This window comes from Quercus robur, chromosome 11 (assembly GCF_932294415.1).
Source record: "Quercus robur chromosome 11, dhQueRobu3.1, whole genome shotgun sequence".
NCBI lineage: Eukaryota > Viridiplantae > Streptophyta > Magnoliopsida > Fagales > Fagaceae > Quercus > Quercus robur.
In genome coordinates, this window is record NC_065544.1 from 20,803,340 (window position 1) to 20,826,477 (window position 23,138).

Below are 23,138 nucleotides of genomic sequence, written 5' to 3' on the forward strand. Positions count from 1 at the left end.
ACAACATATCATGTTTGTGAAACAAGAACAAAAGAACAAAAACAAATATACATACAAAAAAAAATATCATCTCTTCTCTCAACTCTCAACTCTCCCCCTACCTACAAAAGCTGCATAAATTTGCTCCTCCCCTAAGTACAAAAGCTCTCTCACTCTACTCCCCCTTTTTGTTATGCATTGCCAAAGGCAACCATCAAGAATCAGAGGGTGGAGGAGGTGGAAAAGCACTCCTGTACTCAGTAAAATCTGCTCTCAAAGTAGCAACCTCAGTGATAAGCTCATCCAAAAGCTATCTATGTGCAACTTGAGTTGTCATAAATGTCTCCATCATAGCACGAAGAGAGAGAGGGGGAGGAACAATAGGCTTAGCATTACCAGTCTTAACATCTACCTTATCAACACCATCCTTAGCAACACCAACTGTAAGATTAACAGGAATCTCCTCAGCAGCTAATCTCTAGCAATAGACTCTACTCGTGGTCTCTTGGATGAACCAGCACTTGGTTCAACCGTCTTCTTTTGTGCTTGCCGCTATTTAAGAAAAGAAGATCCTATGGGTGTAGTGAGATGAATGGAATCAGAGGTAGGAAAATCCTCAAGCTCTAGATAAGTTAGGATCCTACTAATGAAAATAGGGAAGAAGAGACGACACTTCCTAGACTTACTCCTATGTATTGCAATGATGGTTTGAATAAAAAGAGATGGAAAATAAATAGAACCATCAGTGCTAAGAACATACAGAAATATACATCTATCAATAAGAACAGTATGCACATGAGAGATAGGAAAGATATTGTGACATGCTATCCTAAACAACATGTAATTGTACCCAGTTAACTCATAAGAGTAAAGTATTGGCTCAGTTCCCTAAGTGATAGATCTTCCATAAAGAAGTGTCATGACATCATCAATAGGAGGAGACTTAGTGTATGGATAGGTAGGTTTACGAACAAGAGCCACACAAAGAGCTTTAGATACTATTTCCTTAGTTATCCTAAACTCTTTACCTCGAATCCAAGTAGTCAGAATGTGACCACCGAATGAATCAGACTGAATAGAGAGATTCGAATAGAATTCTCTAATCAAAGCAAAAAGAGGAGGTGTAGACATTGCATTTGTACCCATTAATAAATTTTGGTCCCCGGCCTCAATGATGAGCTTGAAATATGTCAACTAAGGGTAATTAAAGAGTTCACAATAATTTGGAAGTAATCACAACTCAAAAGTGTTCAAATCGCTTTGAAATCGATATTGAAAAATGACCTTTACTCACTGTTTTTACCATAACTTTTGATCCATAAATAATTTTTGAGTAAAGTTTGTTTCATTGGAAATTAGACATCCTGGGTTTCAATTTGAAAACATAAGTTTCCTAATTTGGACTTATATTATGTAAGTTATGACCATTTGAAATTAGGCCAACTGGGTAGTCCAATTTTCTAAGTTTTAAAACTTCATTTTAAATGCCCAAAACATCATGCTTCAATGTGGGCTGGCCCATAGACCCTTGGAACTTCCAAAGACAATTAAAAAGCCCCAAAAACCATAATTTTAACTTATAAATACTCATCTTATGCCTCCAATCAAAACCCTAGATAGAGTGATTTTTTGGCCCCCATCTTCTCTAAAAGCTTTTTTTCCTCTTTTCAAAACTGGGGGGCAGCCCTTTAGCACGTTTTTTAATCATCAAAAAAATCTCTTTAGTAAGTTCTAAGGCAGAATTTTTTTTTTTTGAAAATTTTTTTTCTAAAAACCTTTTCAAAACCTTTTATTCTTGAGTTGTGATTGCTAACAAATATTGTGTTCTTTGATTATCTTTGTCTTTTCCATCTAACCTTTGTGATTGTAGGCACTAAGGGGCCGGTTAAATAACATCAAATTTGTGATTCTAAAGCAAAGTGAGTCTCTTTTCCATGATTTACCACCTTGCTTAATATGATTCACATGATTTTCTTGATATAGTTTCTCCATTTGTTATATTAGACGTGTTTGATGTTTTAATTATGTTTGATATGTTCAAATATGATTTTTGGTTGTTTATAATCTATTCTTGTTGTCCCTAGTTTGTTATTTTGGTTTCATGTAAAATATAATATGTATGTTTATTTTATGGAGTTTAGTTTAATTATTTGTTTTGTTTCATGTTTATTTGTTTATGTTGATGCTTTGTATTTTGTTTTATGTTAGTTAGTTTTTAGGGTTTCTAACATGCTTGTTTGATCTCACATATTATATCTTTGTTTGATTAAATCTCTAAAAATGTAATTTTTTGAATCTGTGCTAAAGGATGCGTACGCATTTTTGAGTATGCGTGCGCATGGTTTAACCATGCATATGCATAGTTGAATACGGGTATGCAACTTGAATCTAGATTATAGAAAAATCTTGTTTTTTATTATTTTAATCACTTTTTTCACATGTTATTTGATCTATTGGACTATGATTAGGTTAATTATTTATGCTTAATTATTTTCCATGTTTGCTTTAGTATTTTTGCCATGTTTAGTCTATTTGATATTATTTACTTGTGTGTTTTATTTAATTGGCAACTTGCCATGTTTAATTTATTTTGTTTGATTATGTTTTATTTATTTCCTTTTATATTGTGATATGTTTTAACATGTTGTATGTGTTTTTTTTATTTAAAGTATATGATGTATGTTTAGGTTAAGGATTAGGGCTCTCTTAATAAACTCTTTAATTAAATATGGCCTAGCAACACATAATGGAGACTGGCCCACAAGCCGGGTGGTCTTGGGTGCTTAACACCTTCCCAAGCCGTACCCAAACTCCAAACCCATAATCTAGTACATGGATTCATGTGTGTAAGTGATTGGCCCAAAGGGCCCAATATGGTTCCTAGACCTAATCTAGATGGCGACTTCATTAGTCCATAGGGGGTATCAAATCATAACAAAGAGACAACCAACCTCTAGACTCTAGATTTATATGGATAGAATGATCTAACTCATCCAGACTGACTTATCTTTCACCCCAAATAGACCTGTACTTAACCAGAGCATCAAATTTTTGAGCATTTTGAAGCACATAAAACCTAGTTTGGTCAAAGACCTCAATTGATTCAAAAGTAAACCAATAGGCTCTTTTGACTATGGTCTTAATGCTTCTAGACTTCTTACGGGCCATTACTAGAATCTAAGGAGTTGAAAACAAGAAGAAAACAAACCACAGAAACCAAGGTCAGACTGCATTAGAGAGAAATAAACACAATGTATATGCAATCTTCAAAATCTATATGATGCATGAAGCATAAACTCCAATGATGCATGAACTAATACTTTAAAATGTTCAATTTTATCACAATTTTGAAAATTAACCCAGAAAATCAAGTTTTATGAAAAATCCCCAAATTTTGAAGAACATAAACCCTAATTTTTCAAAAAGCATATCAATTGACCAATTGATCATCACAACAATTAGGGAACATGTTATAAGCAATCAATCAATCAATTACAAGAGTTAATTTTAGAAAATTTCAACCAATTAAAAAAAAAAAAAAAAAAAAAAAACCCAATTTCCTCAAGAACACATGAACCATAATTTCGAAAATTTTCACTATCCATGAAATTTTTCAAATTAAAGCAAAGAGATCATGTTAACAACATGCATACACAAAAACCCATTGATCATTTTGAAATAAAAATTTCAAAATTTTTAAAGATTATGCATGAAATGGTTGTAAAATGATCAAAAAGAAGGGGTAAAAGAGTCATACCTAGAGTGTAGAAGAAAACCTTTGAAGCTTTTAACTCGATTAAGACAAAAAAAATTCTAAGAAAAGGGATCGAGAGCAATAAATAAACCCTAGAATAAAATGCATTAATGAAATGTAGAAAAATAAATTCCTAAGCGAAAACTTTGTTCAAAGGAATGAGAGAGATAGCACGAGGACCATGTCAGACAGACATAGTGAAGTTAAGTCTTTTTTGCATCCACATTTTCTTAGATGCAGACCTAAAGTTGGAGTTTTCAAACACATGGGATTTTTTATCAACTCCAGCATTGGTATAAAGGCTAAGAGCCTTTACCAACTCATGAATAAGTGTCATGAGATCTTGTGCTTTTGGCACAAACACTTTTTGTTAGGTTGTTTGCTTCGTTGCTTGCAACTTGAAACAATTTGGGTGTATATGCCTAGCTCCACCATAGAGGTGACAAAACCATTGAGGCTTGTGATATTTCTTACCTATAGGATGAGTAGATTCTAGGTTTTGTTTCACTAAGATCTACCCTATTTCTCGTAGTATCTAGGACCTCTTCCTTAGGTATCCTAACATCAGGTTTAGATATAGATGCAGCAGGGAACAAACTTGGGGGGAGTCACAACTGAAGATAAACCACTCTCAACAAACCCTGACCTTGTCTTATTAGATGCAAATTTTTGAACATTCAACATGTTATCAAGTTTAGAAGTAGAAGTCCTATCAAGTTGTTCTCTAGCAACAAATAATTGAAATTCTAAACTTTTAACTTTTTCAATCAAAGACATGTTCTCAATCTTAACAGTAGTTATAAGTTCATTGGCATCAAACAATTTGACCAAAAGAGTTTTCTTTTCATGTTCAAGAGTTTTTATCTTTTTCAATCCTAGGTCAACATTCATGGCATCTTTTGCTGCAATCTTGCAAAGCTTGTTATATGCCTCTTGCAAGTCATCATTTTCAGAGAGTTCCTCATCAAAAGGGTTCTTCTTAACAATCTCAATTTCACTTACTACAACTGTAGCAATGAAAGCCATGAAATTTTTTTTCTTGATCACTTTGAGACTCATGATTAGATCCTTCATCATCACTAAGAGTAACAGCCATAGCTTTACCCTTTGACCTCAAAAAAAGGGACATTCAGATTTAACATGACCATACCCTTGACAACTAAAACACTGTTGGCCTAAAGAATTGTTAGAAAATTGAACAATTTTATCTTTTGATTTTTCTAAAACATTGCTTTTGGTTGTTCTATTCTTCTTCACATTCTTAGGGTTGGCATTATTTCAATTTCTAGCCCTTCTATTATTGTTTCTTAGAAAATTTTTAAAATTCTTTACAAGATAAGCAATCTCTATTGAAGAGATCTCATCATCAAATCCAAAATTATCTACATCATCTACAAACTTTAAAGCCATAGATTTAGATTTGCTAGTCTTGGGTAAGTTTGACTCATATGATTGAAGAGATCCTACAAGTTCATCAACAGGGAGGGTATCTACATCCTTGCTCTCATTTATGGTAGTGACTTTGGGTCTAAAATTTTCAGTCAAAAATCTAAGAATCTTTCGAACTATCTTAGGTTGATCATATACTTCACCCAAATTGAAGGCTGAGTTAACTACGTCATTCAGTTTAGCATAAAACTCATCAAACCTAAAGGTTAACTGTTGCAGTTTATTTATTTTCATAGTCTTAGTGCCTTCATGCACAGTTTTTTAGGCAGTGTGGGCAACCTCTACATCAGAGATCCTTTTGAATTCTTCCATAGAAACAGCATTGAATATCGCATTGATCAGTAGACCATTGATCTATAGGAGTGACAAGTCTTTCCCAACCATTTTCCATAGACAACCAAACCCTCTCATCAAGAGATTTTAGAAAAGCTTTCATCAAGAGATTTTAGAAAAGCTTTCATCCTTACTTTCCAGTAGGCATAATTATTCCCATCAAAGTGGAAATGGATCACAAGAGAGTAACCATGTTCCATGATAGCAGGGGTCAAGATTCAACTTAAGGTAAAATTACCTAAACAAGAGCTAACCCACTCTAATACCACTTGTTTATTTATTTAGACCTCTTAAAACATATTAGTTTAACCTGATGAATTAGCCAAGTATTTACTTAGGTTAATTATGAGATCTAGGTTAAACACATGCAAACATATTACTTGGTGCAGAAAAGTAAAGAATATAGTAATATGATGACCTAGGAAAACCAATGAAACCAACCGTTTCAAGGTAATAACCTAGGAGAAAGCTCTTGGAATAGTAAACAGGGATTATAAACAACAAACACTAGACACACACAACTAGTGTGAGATAAATAATTTTTTTTTTTAGTAAAGACACGAAAATAGTAATATTAGTGTTTTAAATCAGATTAATAATACATTATTTAACCAGAATACAACTACAAAAGGGCTTAACTTTTGTAGTTGTAGATAGGGATTATAAATAACAAACACTAGACACACACAACCAGTGTGAGATAAATAACTTCTTTTTTTTTTTAGTAAAGACACGAAAATAGTAATATTAGTGTTTTAAATCAGATTAATAATAAATTATTTAACCAAAATACAACTACAAAAGAACTTAAATTTTGTAGTTATAGACAAGGATTATAAACAACAGACACTAGACACACACAACCAGTGTGAGATAAATATCATTTTTTTTTTTAGTAAAGAGTAATACTTATTAGAACACACACGAAAATAGTAATATTAGTGTTTTAAACCGGGTTTATAATATATTGATCTATTTATACACTTAATTTTTATTTCATAACATAATATTTGTTATTGTAAGCAATTGAATTTTGTAGATGTCTATTACCATTTTAAAAGAAATTATTAAAATGCACCATTATTCCATTGGAACATGAAATAGTCATTGAAATATTCATTAATATTTATACTTGAATTAAGGATAAGTTTTAGGAATTTAAGAGACATTGGTTTAGTTTCAAATGTGTCAAAAATAGTGTTTTCTTCTCCCTTTTTTGGCCTTATAATATGTGGGGAACGAGGATTTGAACCTAGATTCTCTTTGTGAAAAAGATTATGCTAAAGGTAGTTTTACATGAGTTAAAATTAATTTTAAACTTGTTTGGATGGAGGGGGGAAGGAGGGAGAGTGGAGGAGAGTAGAGTAGAGTTCGCTAAAAATAAGCTAATTTTTGGCTAAATCTACTCTACTCTCTCTCCCTCCCCCTCAATCCAATCGGACCATTAAATAGAGGGGCACTAAACAAAATATTATAGTGGATTTGAAATATAAATTGGGATACTCAAACAAAACTTAGAGTGGAATACATTAATTTTTGTTGAGCTCCTAGTAAAGAATGATTTTATTAATCTTGCTATTTAGCAAGGAGTATTGATTATCTCACAATTGTTAGTATATATCGTCCATACACATTATTCATTTCACCTTTTAAATGTAAATATTAGTAAAAAAAATTGTGTACATTGCACGTGAAATTATGAATATTGTGTGTACGGAATGTATAATAACTGATGTAAAACAATAGTTTCCATAAGTCAAAAAAAAAAAAAAAAACAAAAACAAAAAAAAACAAAACCAAAAAAAAAAACGAAAAGTCTACCCGTGTTATATATTATTTTGCAGGACGACGCAAGAACTTGCCAAGATTTCATAAATTATATCATATTTAAACAAACACGTACATCCAACCTGACATTCATTCATAAAAGAACACTGAACAACAGCCTTTCCTAATCCTAGGATTCTTCACAAAAGAATATCCAAGAGAAACAGTTGGACATTGCCCTTGTTATAGTCTTAGACAAAAGAAACCGTTCGCTGCAATGGAAATAGTGAGGATATCTTTACGAATTCATCGAGCCACATTCCTAGGCCAAATACCATTTCTACTTGTTGACTTCCCTGCAGCACAGAAACCCAATTACAGTTTTTTTCACCCTGAATTGCATCATGGGTTCTGCTCAATTTCTCGAACAGATTTTTGTAGTCACAGTTTTTCTATTGCTATACAGAAACGTTCTAGGCCAAGGAGGGACTCCATCTGTTAATCCTGATGAGAAGAATGCCCTTTATGTTCTCAAGTCCGTATTTAACGACTCTATTCTAAATGAAAACTGGAAGGGTGATTCTTGCGATCTTGCTTACCCTTGGTATGGCATTCAGTGTTCCACTAAGGGTCATATTATTGGAATAGAGTAGAACGATATGGGGCTAAGCTGGAAAGTCGATGTTAATGAATTCATGAACTTCCCTGAGTTGATTATCCTGAGCTTCCAGAACAATTCTCTATGGGGAAATGTAATGAATTTCTCCTTCAATCACAAGATGAAGATTATTAATCTATCAGGCACCAAGTTAGACGGGCCGATTCCAGGTTCGCCTCCAAGTCTTAGTGTCTTGGAGTCATTGCAGCTTTAAGAAAACAACTTGACAGGTACTATCCCAGAATTTAACCAATCTAGCATACTATTTTTCAATGTCTCAAATAACAGTCTCACTGGTTCAATCCCAAAAACTCAAACTCTCCAATCATTTGGCTCTGATTCATATTCTGGTAATCCTGGGTTGTATGGTCCATCCTTAACCGCTACCAGCCGCTCTATAAATGGCACAGGAGAGCCAACTTCTGGAAATTCTCCCCCAAACTCAAATGGAGATATCTTTAAGAATATCTTTCTTTGTTTTCGTTGTTCTCCTTATAGTAGCTGTGATTTTACTACTAATTCTGTACTGCCAAAAAGCTCAGATGGTAAAAAAGATGTTGAACGAAGCAAACAAAGAAGAAGCCGGGGAAGTTGAAAAGATTATAGAGGCAGCAGAGAGATGGCAGCTGAAGAGAGCAGGAACCTCGTATTCATGGAGGATGAACCGGCTTTTGATATCCTTGATGTTCTAAGAGCTTCTGCTGAGGGATTGGGCACAGTGGGGATGCCACGTTGAAGTCAGGGTGTTCCCAGAAACACCTTGACCTGAAAAAAAAAATAAAAATAAAAATTATATATAATAATTTAAATTTTTTTTATTTGTTTACCCTTAAAAAATAAAATAGGAACACCCTCAAGCAAAATCATGAACACTCAAAAAAATTTATCCCAAACAAATTTTGAACTAAAATCAAAAAATTAAAAAAAAAAATCTTATGCCGGCCAAATCCAATCGTATAGCTTTCAGCCCCAAAAAATAATAAATAAATAAATAATTGTAAAACCTTATGATTTTATAGAACAAATTTGTTTGGATTTTACAGAGCAAGCCCAAAAAAAAAACCCAATATCAATCCTAAACAAATACCCAAAGGCCCAACCCAAACATATTCTTAAAATATAAAAAAATTTAAAAAAAAAAAAAAAAAAAAAAACCAATACGAATATGCGTCCGCCTCAATCATCAAATGGTAATGCTAAAGCAAAACCTAAAATCAGAAACCCTAAAGAAAAAAACCTCATCAAGGACAACGCCTTACGCCTCCATCTGAAACCTCATCATCAAGCACATAGGCACGACGCGGCGATGACGCCTCCGCCTGAAACTCGAGCAACAGAGCTTGGATCAGCATCAGAGATCGGAGATTGGAGATCGGTCCGATCGGATCAAAGCTTGCGATGCCGACTAAGAGAGAGAGAGAGCTCAATGTATGCAATGCCAATCGGATCAAAGCTTGCGACGCCTCAAGGTATTTTACACTTTACTTCTCTGTTCTCTCTCTTTTTCTCTCTTAATCTTTGAGTTTTGCTGTGGACTGTGGTCAAAGACTGAGAGAGAGAGAGAGCTCTCTTTCTTTTTGAATTGATTCTCTCTCTTTAAGTCTTTATAATTATTCAATTTATTTGCCCCTGATTTTTTTGACTTTATCCGTTGGTGTGTTACTGTGTTGGTCAGTCGGTGTTGGTGAGTTTGTCTTTTAGTGTATTGTGATTTGTGACTTGCTATTAAGAAACACCAATTTATTTGCCCCTTTTTTTTTTACTTTATCCGTGGGTGTGTACACACATGATCACTTGCTGTTAAGAAACACCAATTTATTTGCCCCTGTTTTTTTTTTTTTTTTTTTACTTTATCTGTGGGTGTGTGCACACATGATCACTTGCTGTTAAGAAACACCAATTTATTTGCCCCTTTTTTTTTACTTTATTCGTGGTTATGTGCACACATGTTCACTTGCTGTTAAGAAACACCAATTTATTTGCCCCTTTTTTTTTTTTACTTTATCCGTGGGTGTGTGCACACATAATCATTTGCTGTTAAGAAACACCAATTTATTTGCCCTTGTTTTTTTTTTACTTTATCCGTGGGTGTGTGCACACATGATCACTTGCTATTAAGAAACACCAATTTATTTGCCCCTTTTTTTTACTTTATCCATGGATGTGTGCACACATGATCACTTGCTATTAAGAAACACCAATTTATTTGCCCCTTTTTTTTTACACTTTATCCGTGGGTGTGTGCACACATGATCACTTGTTGTTAAGAAACACCAATTTATTTGCCCCTGTTTTGTTTTTTTTACTTTATCCGTGGGTGTGTGCACACATGAGGTGTGTGCTAGTGTGTGCTAATGCACAGTAGCTTGTTGCTAGACGGCTAGTAGTTAGTAAAAAAAAATTAATGAAGCAACTAAATACCAATAATTAATAATTTAATTAACTAATACATAATAAAAGACAAACAAATTAAATTATTTTAGGCTAAACAACAATTAATAATTTAATAATTAATGAAACAACAATACAATAAATTATAGTTTATAAAAGACAAACAAATTAATGAAACAACTAAACAATAATAATTAATAATTTTATTAATATTTCAAATGAACTTATAATTTTATTAATGAAACAACTAAACAAAAAATTATAGTTTATAATTTATTTTTTTTAAGCACAAACTTCATGCCGGCCAAATCTTGAATTTTGGCCGGTATTTCCCGAAACACCCAAAATAGACCGAAATTACCCGAAATTTTTTCAAAATGAAATAGGAACACCCTAGACAAAATTCCTGGAGTCGCCACTGATTGGGCAAAGGGATTTTCAGGAATCGTTATAAGGCTAAGGTAAGTGGTGGACCAAGCGTTGTGGTGAAGAGGCTAAGGGATTTGAAACCACTGACTAGTGAGGAATTCAAAAAGCAATTGCGAATGATTGGAGATATGAAGCACCCAAATCTGCTTCCCCTCCTTGCCTACTACTAGTCCAATGAGAAGTTTTTGCTGTATAACTACGTAGCGAAAGGAAATTTGTTTGATCACATACATGGTGAGTTTTGTCTTTGCCTCTTCCTTTGTTTCCTTCTGGTTTTTTTTTCCCCCTACAGGAAACAATTTCAAATAAGAAAAGAAAGTACATATATGGCTTTATAATGGTTGATATTGTCTATTTTGATGGGTGCATAATAAAAGTGGTATTAGTGATGCTCACAACTAAGAAAAAATAATGTTACTTTTTGATTATATTAGACTATATTAACCATTTGAAAAATATATATTGTTTACCTAGTTATAATTGGGATACAATTTTGAATAATCAAAATGAAAGTTTTATATCAATGGACATTGCAAGAGAGAGAGGTGGAGATCGAATTCCATTCAGATGGGATGCGAGATTATCAGTTGCTCGAGGCATAGCTCGAGCCTTGGAATATCTGCACCTCAACACCAAGAGCCAAAGCATAGTTCCCCATGGCAACTTGAAATCATCGAATGTTCTATTCGATGAAAATGACAAGGTTCTCGTTTCTGACTATGGCCTTGCTTCACTACTTGCACTTCCCATTGCAATTCAACATATGGTATCATACAAATCACCTGAATATAGAAACAGAAGAAAAGTTTCAAAACAATCTGATGTTTGGAGCTATGGCTGCATCCTTTTAGAACTATTTGTAGGGAATTAGCCCAAAATTCCCAACCTATGAGAAACAAAAAAAAAAAAATAGAGAAAACACATGCCAAAGAAAAACAATCACACGCACAAGACAATATTTACGTGATTCGACAATTTGCCTACGTCCACAGAATTGTAGGGATTTCACTATTATCAAGGAAAAATTACAAATGCGGTAATCCAGTATTTCAGTCTCTCAAAAACAACAACAACAAAAACCCTAATCACCAAAAACATTTTCTCCATGGACTAAACCTCAAAAAATCTTCCATTAAAAATCACGCAACATCATTCAGATTGGGTCGGGTCGTCAACCGAATCAAACATAAACTAGGCTCCACGAAGCCCAACACTATTGACAAGAAAGATCTCAACAAGGACAGCTCCACCGGGTGTCAATTGTAACATATCGTCAGTTTTAAAAAAAAAAAAATATATATATATATATATATATATGTTTGATTCGGTTGACGACCACACTTACAACCGGCCAGAAAAGAGTGGCTCTGATACCATAAAGGGGGAAGGGGACGCTGCTGAAGACAAGGAGACGGAAGCACAGTAATATTGTAAATGGAAATAATGTAAAGAACTTGAAAGTAAATAGCTTGAAAATAAATATCTTGAATGTAAGAACAATAATAAGGCGGTAGAACCAGCCAAGCAGTATATATCAAAATAATTCAAAGTAAATAAGAACAATAGTTCAAAATAAATGAAAGCAATTTAAAACCATCCGGTATGGCGGTAATCCGTCCAAGGTGGTGGTAGCAACAAGTAAAGTAATAAACATAGAACTGAAAATACTTGTTATTGAAAGTAGGATAAACACTTACAGTAGTAGTAGTGAATACAAGATTTCAACAGTTACAAAGCTTGAACTAGTCCTAGTTACAAGGTTTGTAGGATTACAAGGCTTATAGTGAACAAGGATGAACAAGGTTGTAAACAAGGTAGTAGTAGTAGAAGCAAGTGGGTTCTCTCTCTCAGAAGGCTAGTTCTAAGGGAAGAGAAATCAGAACTAATATTTTGCTTCTAACTTAGCTTTAGTTCTTCCTCTCAAACATAAGGGACAACCCCCCTTAAATAGGCAAAATTCGGAGTGAACAGTGTCATAAACAGTAACGGATGAATAGTAGCAGTGAATAGTGACAGATGAATAGTGACAAGTGAATAGTGACTGAATAGTAAAAATTGGAATGTCTCATCTCTTTTGACCCAATCTTGTGAGGAATCTTGTAGGATTATGTGAATCCTCCGTAGTGTCCTAAAAGTGTAGGAACAAGGCCTCCTTATTGGTGTCCTTTAAAGACAAAAGAAGCCAATAAGAAAGAAGCCAACAAAAAGAACTATTAGGCATGCATGTTGTCTTCACGTGAACATCATTCTTTGGAATCTTTGAAAGCATCATATTGGTGGGAAACAGGCTTCCAACAGTAGTAAATATTGGCCATTGTGCAGGCCAGACAAATATAGGAATCAAAATCTTCCGCAAAATCTGGAGTATCTTGGAACAGTTCCAAATTTTCATATCTGTCATGAATAATGAAATATTTTGGCTTTTGTGCAAGCCAAACAAATAAAGTAGTATCAGTCTTGTAACAGTAGTGACCTCAGGAATAAACTCATTAATCGGCGGAAGTAGCATCTGATGGGTAGTCATCGTAAAGTTCCCATGGAGGATCATCATTACATTCATGCTCATGATAGAGAACATATTGGTTACAAAATCCACAGTATAGAAGTGGCTCAAACTCTGGAGTTTTTCCTGGAGTGAGAAAACTTCTTGGATCACAGTGATCTGCTATCCGCAAATGAGGAATGGCATTAGCATAAGGTTTCGGACCAAAAACAGAAATTCTGCCTGAATTCCCCATAAAGTGATAACTCTTCCATAAATTCTGCGCAACCTCACGAATTTGATTGTTAAAATAATTACTCCAGCAGTCTGCAAGAGCCGAAGGATTTTTGAAGGATAAATAAGAGTCTCCTTCATACCATTGTCCTTGATGCGTGTATCCATTAATGAGAATGAGATGTTTTGAGGGCTGGACATTCATCCAGTTATCTCTTTCCCATTGAGGCAAAGTGCTCCAGCATCGGATCGAAACAAAAGGACTTTCAAATTTTTTAATAGCAGTCTGAATGATTTGTGGGAACTGGCTGGTTTGGTCATGGCTTGTTAGTCTTATGAGCCTAATAAAGCCATACTCAAACATTTGGGAGAGCCAATCAGGACTCCTCATAGCATCATCTGAACCATCATCATAATTGACTATAAGGCCGGGAAACGGGTGTTTCTTTTCATACACTCTGAAACTAGTCCCAAAGTGTGCTTTCCAATCAACTTGTTGAAGAATGTCACTAAAATCATCTGAATTAGCAGGATCAGGAATCGCAGTTGTAACAAGTATCTTGAAATGTTCGAACCATAAGTCAGAAGACTTAAACATAGCCTTGCTTTCCAGAATACGAGATTGTATGTCTGTTGGCAAGTTGGCAATAGCACTTTTCAACAAAGATTGGGTCTTAAGACTCAATTTTGCATAATCAGTGCCCATAATAGTCTTTTTATCCATTGAATGGATATCCTCTTTGCCAAAGAGTTGACTAGTATTAGGTTCATCTTTGATATTTGGGTGGTTAACAGGATGGCTTTCAAAAGCCTCATTTCTTGAAACAATTAAAGCAAGATCATTTTCTGAAATAGGGTTAACTTGGTGGCTCACAGAGGCTTTATTTTGAGCAATAAGGTTAACAGGATGGATTTCAAGGTTTCTGAGAGTTTTTTGGAAAAGATGGTGGTTTCTAATAAAAGAAAATTGAAGGTTATCAAGGATGAGTTTAATAGAATTTGGTAATTCTGAACAGGTTCCATTGTGGAATTGTAGGTTTTTTGACAAAACTTCTTGTAGAGTAATTAATATATCACCATTGGAGTATGTCACCTCTGCCGGGACATCTCCTTGAAGGGATGTTGACCCACTGGGTTTTACACCAGAAGATGCGCCTTCATGCATTTTAAAAGGTCGTCCCGCTGGGAACCCTTTGTTTTGGGAATAGTCCTGTGCAGGAGCTTTTCCCTTGTTTTTTCTTTCCATGATAATCCACTTACTAGTGGTATAAATATGAATATTATTATTATCCCACTTAGTAGTGGTATCTATCCACGTATCATTATCCGATTCCTGCAAAGAATCATTAATATTGTTAGGATAATGGATAGGTTTTAACATTTTAGTGTTATGGAAATCACCTTTAAAGTCATCAGAATTCATTATCAGTTCTTGAACAAGGTCATTCATGGGAGAGTCTTTCTTATAAGACAGATTATCAATATCAATTTCAAGCTTTGAAGCAAATTTGAATTTTACTTTCTGTCCAAATGGATCAGTAGTAATTCCATCATGTTCAACAAGAAAGGGATACAAAGAGTTAATAAATGGCAGACCAAGAATCACTTTGTCAGTCATATTTTTGACAAGAACAGAAGGAATCTTGAAACAAACATCATCATGGCACACCTGAGCATTATTCAATTCATACTTAATTTTCATTTGAGAACCATTAGCAGAAACCAATCTTTCAGTAGATTTCTCAAAATATTTTGAGGGAATTAATCCTTCTTGGATACAGTTCATATCTGCACCAGAATCAATCATAGCAATAACAGTGAAATGATAATCAGGAGAAACAACAATTTTAACTTTTGTAAACCATTTTGGAGGAAATAATTTATTAACAAAAGCAAGTTGGGGATTATTGAAAGTATCAGGAGTACCTTTATCAGAAAGAAGAGCCTGTTGACTGGAATCATTTCCATCACTGTGCTCATTTTGTTCGTTACTGGATTTATTAAGATCTTTATCAAGTTTTAACATTGTCAATTCTTGTTTAAGATTATGATTATCACTTTTCATGCTTTTAAATTCATGTTTTAATTCATTTATCTCTTGTTTAACAATATGAATTTCATTTTGGAGATCATTAACAGTTAAATCTTTAGATTTCTTTTTATTAAATCTTTCCAAAGTTTCTTCAAAACTTATGGTTGATTTTGGTTTTTTACCAATTTCATCTCTTATCAAGTTTTTCTTAAACCTGTCCAAATAATCTTTCTGGAGTTCAGGGTTTTGAATTTGATTTATTAGCTGAATTATCAATTTTTCATCTTCTTCACTTTTGGTGAGAGTGTTAATAACATTGTAACAGGAATCTCTACAACCAATTTTAATATTAGGAGAATCAGAAGAATCATCAGCAGATTGATAGCAAGAATCAGATGAAGAAGAAAAATCATCTTCCAAAGAATCAGACGGACTGTTTGATTCAAGGATTTTAAATAATTCTTGTTGCACATTATCATCAATGTTTAACATGTTGAACTTGTTTTTTAACTTACCAGGTTTTTCTTTACAATCTTTACTAAAGTGTCCCGGTTTACCACAGTTAAAGCATTTACCTTTACTTGGTTTTTGTTTAACATATTTTTTAGCAACATTTTTCTTCTTAGCATAGAAATCATTAGGTTTAAAAGTATTTCTGTATTTTTTATGGCTTTTATCATGTTTTTTACTTTTCTGCCTAGAAGGAGCAATAGGAGGCAGACCATATTGTTCACAGAAATTTCCCATTTCATATTTAGCTTTTCTGCTATTCTTTAATTTGTGTTTTAACAATTTTTCATCATTGCACATATTAATACCGAGTTTTTTAATAGTACTGAACATATCACCATAAGTTAAATTATCATAATCAATAGAATCATTTTTACCCATTAATTCTTGTTTTACCTTATGAGCAAAGATAGGAGGCAGACCGTCAATAAACTTTTCTTTCCAATAAGGCTTATGGCAATCTTTCCGGAGCATCACTCTGGAAGTAAAAACATCTTGATACCATCTGTAATCAGACATAGTTGGACAACTCAAATTATTTAGATAATCAGAAACACGGGATGAAATATTGGATGGAGTACCAACAAAATGTTTGAGAATGGTATAGATCAAGGTATTAACACCATCAGGAATACCACGACCAATACTTTCATCAAAAATAGGCAAACCTTCTTCATTCTTTTTAACAGCATGTTTAATAGACTCTTTGGATTCTTCAGTGATGTAAGAATCCCACCATCCACGAAGAGTACCAGAAAAACCAGTAAGAAGCAAGTTAACAATTTCAGGTTGATCAAGATTATGGTTGTTTTGATAAGCAATACCAACCATAGACATGTGGCTCATTTTATTAATGATTTCCTGTTCAGACAAACCATCAATATTCCATTCATAGAGTTTATCAGCAGAGACAGAAAACTGTGTTTGAAAAGATCTTTCTTCAAACTGCATATCAGGAGGAGTAGGTTTTGGATACCAATTTTTTGTAAAAGAGATGGGTTTGGAGTTTCCAACAAATCTTTTAATTTCAGGGAAATCATTATCAAAGATTCTTTTTGCAGGAACAGAAGAAACAGAAGAAACAGTATCAGAATCTGTATTTTCATCAGAAATGATTTCTTTTTTGGAAATAGTGAGAGCAGTTGGAGTTCTTGTAGAAGTACTAGTACCCTCAGATTTAATCTTTAGATCAGAAAGCATTTTGTCAACAATTTCAAGAGTCTTGGACTGAGAAGTTTTAAACATAACTTTTTCTCTTTGACTGGGTAAATCAATCAAAGGTTTCTCAGTTTTAACAGGAACAGATTTTTCAGAAGTAGAAACAGATTTTTCAACAAATCTTTCTTCAATACGGTCAAGCTGTTGACCAATAATATGCAAAGATTGATTAGTAAAATTGTTTTGTTCAATAAGGCTAACAACAGGAGTTTGATCATCGGCAATTTTGAAAGGAGAGGCCTTCACTTCCTCTTTTGTCACTTCATCTTTCTTAGTAGTTATCAAAATTGAATCAAGGGGCGGATGACTAGACCTAACAATGGTTTTATCAATCTTAACAAAATTTGATTTTTTTTATCACATTCAAATGTTGTTTTGAAACCTCATTATGTGGAACATAATAGTTTTCAAGAAAATCAAAAAACAAAATATGTTTTTTCAATTGATTCATCATTTCCAACCATTTTCCTTTAGCATGGTCTTTATCAGACTGAGCAAAATTATCTTGGAAATATTTTCTCTTGGTTTTGTTTGAAGCAAGCATAAACTCATTGTACAAAGCATCCCAATCAATTTCAAAATCATCATTTAAAACAGTCAAAACTCTTAATTGATTTTGGTAAACAGGAGGGGTTTCAATAGGAGATTCAAAATCAGATGGAGTAAGAGAAACAGTATCTTCCTCATCTTCATTAGCAGTTTTACTAAATGGAGTGGAAGTTTCAGGTTTAGTTGAATAGTAAACAGAGCTAAATTGGGATTTATCACTTGAAATACCTTTTAGCTTTAAATCAGAGGATGTTTCCAAATTCTTTTTCAAAAATTCATTGATCTCTTGGTCTCTTTTTGAAATAGTTTCAGATCCAGCAAAGGAATGTCTTCCTTCGTTGATTCTCAAAGGTGGATTGTTTTGAAAACTTATTTTAACAGTACCATCAAGATATTGTTGAATATGGGTGAGATCAAGCTCATCAAAAATGGGTTTAGCAGGAGGGGTTTCTTGTTCTAACAACCAATCTTTAGGAAGTTTAACATCTTGCCATTGAATCATTTTTGGAACTTGGATTTTAGCATCAGGAGTTGAACATTGAATTAACATGGTTTTACCTGAAGGTTCTCTAGGCATTAAAGCACAAGGATTCATTTGAGTACCCATAAGTTTGTAACAAATGCGATAGATCAAAGCAAAAGGCTTACTACCCTCTTCCATGTGATATCCAGATGAAGCAATATTCAAAGTTAAAGCTTTAACAATATTAGGATCATCCAAAGCAAGAGTAAGATCAGGGTAACAGTTAAAATAAACAGGACCATCATACAAAGAAGCAGTGATCATTCCAAGAATGCTATCTTTAAAAATCTTAAATCTAGCATCTCTTAAACACATAAGAACAGAAGCATTAATACCCTTTCGAGTAAGTGGTTTAATAGCAACTTGAACCATACCAATATGCAAATAACTGAATTTTTTAGCAGCAAGGAAGTCATTAATATTCTTTTTAGTAAACAAACAACATTTTTCATGAATTCTTGAAATAGAGAAAATTTGTTCAACAGTTCTAGCTTTATAGGCAGAATGAAAAGTACTTTCAACAAAACTAGTTTTATAAATAGTTTTAGTATCAATTTTAGGAATAGTCCATTTACGAAAATCAGGGATCACCTCATTATCCTCAATAGTGTGATCTTCTTCATTTATATATATATATATATATATATATATAAGTCGGCATTTTGTGGACCACGAGTGCCCCCACCTAACCCCACTACCCATCATTCTCATCCACTCAATTTCACCCACATCTCTTCTCTCTTTTGGCCGGCTCTCTCTTTTCTTTCTTTCATTTTTTCTCTTTTCATTTTACTGAAACACACACACACTCACCCGCCAGCCTCCACTCCAAAACACACCATCTCACCATCATTTTTCCGGCAAGATCACCGGAAAAATACTTAGGAACTCCAAAGCATCTTCATCATCTTATTTGAGGTAAAAGTTCAAATCTTTTTTTGATGGGTATTATGTTCTTGTTTGAGGTTATTTTACCCAAGCTTTAATAATGTTATTCATGTGATTTAAGAGCTCTGGAAATGATATTCATGTGTTTATATGTATGGGTTTTGGTCTTGGTGGATGTATTTGATGAGTGAGTTCATGATTTTTACAATGATGGCTATCTAAGGCTTGTTATGGTGAAAATTTAGAGGTTTTGAGTTATAATAATTGATAGATAATTAATATAATTTTTATTGATTATTTGGAGCTAGTTAAAGATTTAAATTGTTTGTCTTGGAGAAAATTATGATTTTGGTGTCATGGGTCACTTGATGATGTTATAAAAATCTTGTGGGAAACACTTGTAAAGTGTGGAGGTTTTGATGTTAGATATGACACCTTGAAAGATTTATGAGTATAAATGGAAGTCTATGCCTTGCAAATTAAATTGTTTTGAGAAATTTTGGAAGTAGAATACATTACATGTAACGTTGAATACTAGGCTTGCCTAATTGAGTTCTTACTTGGCAATTCCTAATTTGTAGTTAGATACAATTTCAAGCTTTGTGCTCATTGTGATAGATTTGCTTAACATTGTTTAGGTTCTAGCTAATCTCCCCTTGGAGCTTGGAGAATTAGGATTTTGCGGTTGCGAGGTAAGTAGCTTTTTAATGGGTATTTTTGGAAAATAACCATGTTTTATATGTTAGAGATATATTAGCCCTTTAGCATAGGCCCAAGCCTAATTCTACTTTGTGTGCTAGTCAAGTCTCCTACTTGTACTAGAAGTCTATTAGTCTAGGGTTTAGTCTACTATATATACACATGTTATGATTCATTGTAACACAGGATTTGTACTACACTCTAATATATTATTAATGTAGCCATTTAGGGTTTCCTCTGTGGATGTAGGCCGTTAGGCTGAACCACGTAACCCTCGTGTGTTATTGTGTTTTATACTTTATGTTTTCGCTTCCGCATCTATACTAGCATATTCAACATGGTGTATCAATGCTAATATTTAACATGGTATCAGAGCCACCTTCTTGTGGCCATGGTTTTCTGTCCTTGCGGTATATTTAAGAGCAATCTTTGTCTTCCTCGGTGTTTTTTTTTCGCTGCGTTCATCTTCTTTGGCTTCCTACTACTACCGTCAGAACTCTCCGGTATAGTCAAGCCATCGTTAGAAGTCGCATCAACACTGCAAGACCATTGCTTTCGTCAAACTACCGTTACAGAGCCAAACTTCATTTAAGAAATCTTTTCAACCTTATCAAATCTCAAGATTTCATCAAGCTTCCATCTTGAGTTTGAGAGGGGGTGTTAAAGATATATTAGCCCTTTAGCATAGGCCCAAGCCTAATTCTACTTTGTGTGCAAGTCAAGTCTCCTACTTGTACTAGAAGTCTATTAGTCTAGGGTTTAGTCTACTATATATACACATGTTACGATTCATTGTAACACAGGATTTGTACTACACTCTAATATATTATTAATGTAGCCCTTTAGGGTTTCCTCTGTGGATGTAGGCCGTTAGGCTAAACCACGTAACCCTCGTGTGTTATTGTGTTTTATACTTTATGCTTTCGCTTCTGCATCTATACTAGCATATTCAACATGGTGTATCAATGCTAATATTTAACATTATAAATGTTGTTTTTGGGTCAAACACATATTGGAAAATTATATATGGATATATGTTTTCTTAAAAGTATTGTGTTGTGACCCTATTATATATTATTATACATGAAAATGCATCATATTTGGTATTGCATTTGGGGAAATACATGAATTGTTGATATGGAAAAATGAGCATCTTTTATTTAATCTTTGATAAGAAAATCATTGATTTTATGGTATATTGAAAAACTTAAAGATGCTTATCTTGTCTTATATTATTTGGGAAATTGATAGAAAATCTCTTGACAAGAATGAAGTTGAAAACCTTACAAACTTTGTAGAAGTTAGATTATTTAAGGTTTTCTGAAACTACTTTGATATGAACTATGTGTTTCAAAGTAATGTAACCTGTGAGTTTATGTGGTTTTAGCCCTATGTCATGTGTGATTTCTCGGTGATCACCCGATTTGGTTTCCATAGTCTTTGTGACAATGGAATCAAATTTAGGTCAGTGCCCTTTCACTTTAGATGACGCGTTCTTCCCTGCTGTCCATGGGGGGAAGAGGTTCCTTGATTGTGTGTGGGTGAGCCTGCTGTCCATGGGGCCAAGAGACCACATGCAAGAGAGGTCCTATTTGACGCGCTCTCTCTGCTGCCCATGGGGGGAGAGAAAAACCTTGAGGGTATGGGTGAGGCTGCTGTCTATGGGGCCAAGAGTCTGCATACCAGAGAGGACAATATCATGCCAGTTGTGAATGGGTGGATCCCCTGACCGGTTTATGTGGTAATGTGGTAGATTTGTGATAATTTATCTTATGTTAGATATTATGGTTTTAGAAATTATATTGTTGATGCTCACAGATTATAGTATATAGTTTCAAGGTATTTACTTTGAGAAACTTTGTGCTTCGTTATGTAATCATTCTTGTCATATTATTATTATTGAAGATGAAACTTGCATTTCCCCCACCCCCATTAATGTGCTACTTACTGGGCTCTGTCTCATTCCATTATTTTTATAAACTTTTCAGAGTAGGCAACAATCTTTTGAGACAACTTTTTGGTGGCTAATAGTAGTTAGACTAACTACTGATGGAGGCTGAATTTTTGTAATGGATATATTAGATGGTGTACATCTTAGACTAGGCTTGACTCATTCTTTTATATATTATAGTGGTTATGACTGTATTTCCACTGATGGGACAAGCTGTTGTTATGTAATTGTTTTATTCGGACCTCTATTCTTTTGTGACCAATGGTCCCTGTAATTAATGCTTAGAGCTCTGACTTACTCTGAGAGTATATGCTATGAGATTATCATGATGATTCTTGGTGTTGGCACTTGTTAGGATTTATGTTGATTGAATTGTCAAAAAAAAAAAAAAATTACAGGTACTTGAGACATCTTTCTCATGCTTTGGACCCTTTGGGGTTTGGGGCGTGACATCAATGGCACCGTGGATCTCAGCAATTGGGTTCATCGTGCTCTCAGGGAAGAATGGACAACTAAAGTATTTGACCTCGAGATATCTATGCAAAGAAACGCAATTCCAGGGATGCTAAGACTTCTACAAATTGCAATGCAGTGCTGTGATAATACACCAAAGGAGCGTCCTGAGATGACACAAGTGGTGAGAGAGGTAGAACATATTAAGGTTCCTGAATCAAGGGATGAAAATGACAGATCGTTGGATCGGTCATTCAAAGATGGTTCTTTATCAACCTCTAGAACTAGAGAAGAGAAATGATATTGAAGAACTCAAAAATTGCTTCTCCACACCTCCATAAGATTGATTTTAATCAAGAAGAAAGTGAAGTATCTAGTGTTGAGATGATACAATCCATGTCAATGATCAAGAGCCTAGCTTTCATGTAATAAAATAAAATGTGTAATATTTTCGAAAACATTTATGAACCTTGTAAGTCATTTATGAAACTTCTCAAACAATATCATGTGAAATAGGAAATAAACTAGTTAATTTTTCATTGTTTACAGCTTCCAGTATGCTTGCTTTTTCTTTTTCTTTTTTTATGGGAAACAAAGGATCATTGCCTCAAGAAATTGAAGTACAACAGGAAAGACAAAAGAAAAAAAGAGACCGCTAGCTACTAACCTGCCAGCGCAGGGACAGCAAACAAAGAAGGACCCTCCCAAACCTAAAAAGCTTTTTACACACCAGCTAGCTAAAAACTTATATACTATCCTGATGAACTCCCTTTTCAAGAAGACAAAAACTAACAGAAGCAAGAAAAGCCCAAGATCCCAACAAAGCACTGAAAAGCGCA

At 34.0% G+C, this 23,138-nt stretch overlaps 1 long non-coding RNA gene and 1 pseudogene across 1 annotated transcript; both read left to right on the forward strand.

Annotated features, from left to right (window-relative positions):
• Window positions 1-7,686: 7,686 nt before the first annotated feature.
• On the forward strand, window positions 7,687-22,799 carry LOC126704827 (probable leucine-rich repeat receptor-like protein kinase At1g68400; annotated as a pseudogene).
• On the forward strand, window positions 19,006-22,170 carry LOC126706964 (uncharacterized). The gene is made up of 3 exons (XR_007648774.1): window positions 19,006-19,226; window positions 19,835-19,888; window positions 21,884-22,170. It is a non-coding gene; the product is annotated as an uncharacterized LOC126706964 (long non-coding RNA).
• Window positions 22,800-23,138: the final 339 nt, after the last annotated feature.